This window comes from Tiliqua scincoides, chromosome 2 (assembly GCF_035046505.1).
Source record: "Tiliqua scincoides isolate rTilSci1 chromosome 2, rTilSci1.hap2, whole genome shotgun sequence".
Lineage (NCBI taxonomy): Eukaryota > Metazoa > Chordata > Lepidosauria > Squamata > Scincidae > Tiliqua > Tiliqua scincoides.
The window spans coordinates 234,449,881-234,454,069 of NC_089822.1; the positions used below are offsets into that span (position 1 = coordinate 234,449,881).

At 43.4% G+C, this 4,189-nt stretch overlaps 1 pseudogene; it reads left to right on the forward strand.

Annotated features, from left to right (window-relative positions):
* Window positions 1-3,550: 3,550 nt before the first annotated feature.
* LOC136642282 (5S ribosomal RNA) lies at window positions 3,551-3,670 on the forward strand (annotated as a pseudogene).
* The last annotated feature ends 519 nt before the right edge of the window (window positions 3,671-4,189 follow it).

Consider the following 4,189-nt stretch of genomic DNA (forward strand, 5'->3'; position numbering starts at 1 on the left):
CCATTCCACCAATTGCATGTGTGAGTGGCATAATAATAATAATAATAATAATAATAATAATAATAATAATAAAACTTTATTTTTATCTCGCCCTTCTCCCTAACGGGACCCTAATTCAGGAGCCATTGCCACCCCTTCCCTCTTGTCTGCTTTGAATATAAAAAAAGTACACATATTCAGCCTGATTATTCATCAGCTTGTGACTATGGGATCTCACTGCACACAATGGAAGATTATCTGACTCAGTACTTTGCAAGGAGTTTACCAAAGCCTCACCTCCCACTGAATTTCCCACACTATTCACAGGGAGGCATGCTTGTTCATTCTCCCCATAGATACGTTAGGAAAGTGGGTGAGTGATCGGGCACTCCCCAATGCTCCTCTGCCTGCCCATTTAGGGCCATCCTAAAGTTCCTCAGCACCAGTGCTGGCGCTGAGCTCCAGCTGAGCTCTAGTGCCAACACTGGGTGTTGCAAATGTGCTGTAAGAGGGAGGGGGGGTGGGACCAGTGGAGCTCTGCTTCTGGCCCAACACAGATTCTCAAGTCTGTGCCAACAAATTAGCCAACACAGACTTGAAAAGCCCCGTTGTGGGGCTTGGGGTTTTCCCCAGGGGAAGGGAAGAAAACTGCCTTCCCTGAAGAGACTCCTGCAGGCTTCCCAGCACCCACTGGATACAGTGGTAGCCAGGAAGCTCAGGATTGCACTGTCACTTATCTGCCTTCCCCCCTGATCCACAGGGTGTGGGTGTGTGCACAGGTCCAGCGCAACTGGGGGGGAGGGAGAGCAGCAAGCAGCAGGGAGGCATGGGCTGCCTCTGGATGAATGACATGTATTCCAGATGTGGGCTTTGCAGGGATCCTTACCTGCTGGCTCTTCATTCAGGCCAGTTATTTTGTCAAGGGCAGGAGGTGTGGTCTGGAGGTTAAGCTGTCACTTTGTCTGAAAGAGCTAAGCAGGATCAGCTGCTTGGAAGAGAGGCCAAGAGACTGTGAGAGAGAGTCTGAGAGAGGCTGCTGGCATATCTCTGCATTGCAGAGTAGTGTGGAGGAGTCAGCTGGCAAACAAACAAAAAAGATAACATCTTGAGAACCAGTCTGAAGCTTGGTTTTCAGGTGCCTACAAGAGCTTGGAGGGCTCTAAAGTTGGTATTCAGGATGATCCCTGCACTATGAAGTGAAATATCTGGAGAAATCTACGAGATTCTTTTATGGAACAATACTTGTAAAAACCTCATTGAAAAATGGGGTTTGTGTTCATCCCGCCTATGTGAACAGCCTTGAGTGTAGGAGAAAGGCAGTATTTAAGTACTGTAATAATAATAATACTAAGGTAGAAGCCACCTTGGGTGCCCTTTGGGGAGAAAGGTAGAATACAAAAGTAATGAATAAATAGAAGGGTGCATTGAAGCATATTGCTGTTGTTGGCTTCCCAGATACCCCTAAATGGCATTGGGGGCAGGGAACTGGGATGAGAGAGCAGCAGCTAATGCCAGGAGTAAAGTATGGGGTAGTATAGATGCATATAGCTGAGAAGGGAGAATGCCCCACTCCTTATTCAGCCAACTCCTAAGCAAACGGATTCCCATTGATACAGCAGTCTTGCTCTAGCTGCACAATGGGCGCATATTGAGCTTTGATGTTTTTGCACAAGAATGCTAAGTGCGTCCCAGTTTTCCTTCAAGGTGAAGTGCAGCCTCTGAAGAGAGCGAAGAGAATGTCACTGCTGTAGACATGGGTGTTGCCTTTCTTCAGAATAGACAATTTAGTGGCACTGCATCGAGTGGGTTTGGTACGACGATATAAATATGTCAATTAGTGTTTCATTTAGCACCTGTGACTAATGCTGCCCACGCTGAGAAGTTATAGCATGTGTGCTTCTTACTGGAGGGTATGTTTTTGTTTCTTTATTATTCAAATAGGATGCCAGTGGAAAATTTCAGTCGAAGAGGGATAAGAAGGAAAATTACAAGGTTTCATTCTAATGGAAGAGCAGGAATTGGTTAAAAATCTCAAAATGGAAGGTTGTGTCTTAATCCTCTTTCCAGTATGGAATTCCCCCATCTCTCTTTACATTATGCTTCAAGTTCATACATACATAAGACCTTTATTGGCACAGAGCTTCAAGTTCTATAGTCTCCAGTGTTCCAAAAGTCTCACAAAGTTGTTTTTTTTTAAAGGTAATGGTTATTATCTTAATAGAAGTGTTCTAGCTATATAAAAACAAATGTGCAGTTAGCACATTTAAGTGTGGTGACAATCAATAGGGCTCAAGTGTACTGCATTTAACTTACAGTGAATGCAAGTGTTTAGTCCCCGAGTAGTGAGATTTGTGGTTCTCATACACTGTACTATCTTTCACATGAGAAATCACATGTATGGGATCAGCCCCAGGAGAAAAGCTAAAACCTGCACAGAAGAAAAAGGGCTCTATCTGGAATCTAAGAACACTTCAGGTTTGAAAACAGGACTTCAATTGCAGCTCAAGTAACATGTGGGATAACTTACAAAGAGGACCAGAGTGTGCCAAGATGAGATGGTTGGCAGCCCCACTTGGGTGTTTCTCTTTCAGATGCTGCTCTTGATGATGATGATGTTTTTGAGACTATGCAATAAACACATTGTCTTGATCACATTTGCTGTCAGCAGACAGAGATCCCTGCTCCCCACCCTAGTGGTTTCTTACCTAGTGGTTTCTTACCTCAGTGGGACCTTACCTCTCAGGATGGGACCAGGAGAGTTCAGGGAGGGTTCTGTCTACTACCAGGGTTCAATGTATGCCGCAGGCTTCCTGAGGCTCTGAACATCCTGAGGCTCTGAATCCTCACACTCCAGCAAAGGGTCATGACTCCCATTCTTTGCTGCCATGGCGCATAGCCACAGAAGGGGAGAGTGGCATATTGACAACTATACCAGGCAGCAGGAGCTGGCAATGCTGCAAAGGGCATGGAATTTGTGAGTGCATGCGTGGCTGAATGGGTGGACTGCTGCAATAAGGGTCTTGTGTCACATGCAAGCCCAATGCTTGGTCTATGCAGCGACTGAACCATGCATGCTGTAGTCTTCTTGTGCCTGTTTGTGGAGTGTCAAGAAGCTAACTGTTCCACGAAGTGTTCTATGAATGCCTTTTGCTGTGACTGTGTGGTCAGTGAACAGCGTTATGGATTGGCCAGTGTATGCCCAAGAAAGGGCTTAAATATTCAGCAGCTGGATAAAGCCTGAGCAAACGAGCAGCCTAGGATAGCATGTTGCTTTGTTGCTGCATACAATTGTTCAGATATTATATTATTATTTATTATTAAAGGCATGCCATGTTCAAAATGAGTTGCAATGATCATGATAATGGCTGGAGTTCTGTGAGCTGGCAAGATCAGGTACTGTCGGCCTACAATGTCCTACATGCGGACACAGCTGTGCACCAGTATAAGCAACACCTATAAATAAGTAGTACCACTGCATGTGTGAACTAGCCCATAGCTGTCATACAACCAGATGTCCTCCTGGTTGTGTCATCATCATTCTGATCCGCATTTGCAAAAGAAATACTTATTTAGTTGCAGCAATTGTTACCCTGCACATGCCCAATCTCGTCTGATCTCGGAAGCTAAGCAGGGTCAGGCCTGGTTAGTACTTGGATGGGAGACCACCTGGGAATACTGGGTGCTGTAGGCTTATACCATAGTCTTTCGAGACTGAAGGTTGCCAATCATTTATTTAGTTATGCAAGCAGTATATAAATATTCTTAATATGAATATGCCATTTAGAAAAGTACTGTACTTTCTGTAGATGATGTATTTGTACATGTAATTAAAATTGAAATCAAGAAAATTGTACAATAGGTCGCATATCCCTATGTCTTCTTTTGCATAGGTGGAACATAAAATTGTGGTGCATTAAGAATTTAGGAATTTGGTGCTTCTCCTCTTCTACTTCATCTTTCATCAGCCTTCATCTTCCATCTTCTTCAAATGTCTCTTTAAATTGAAAGAGCAGGGCAGGCTTTTGCAGTTTATGTTTTATAGAGTACAGTGCCTTTCTATGTTTTATATCATTTTATGTTTTATAGTGTACAGTAGCTTTAAAAAAAAGCTTAATATATTGTTGTTGCTATATTTTGCAAGAATTTTCAGTTCTAAGAAACCAAAAAATACCTTTCCCTATGCAGTTTATGCTTATCTTTTTTTTTTTCT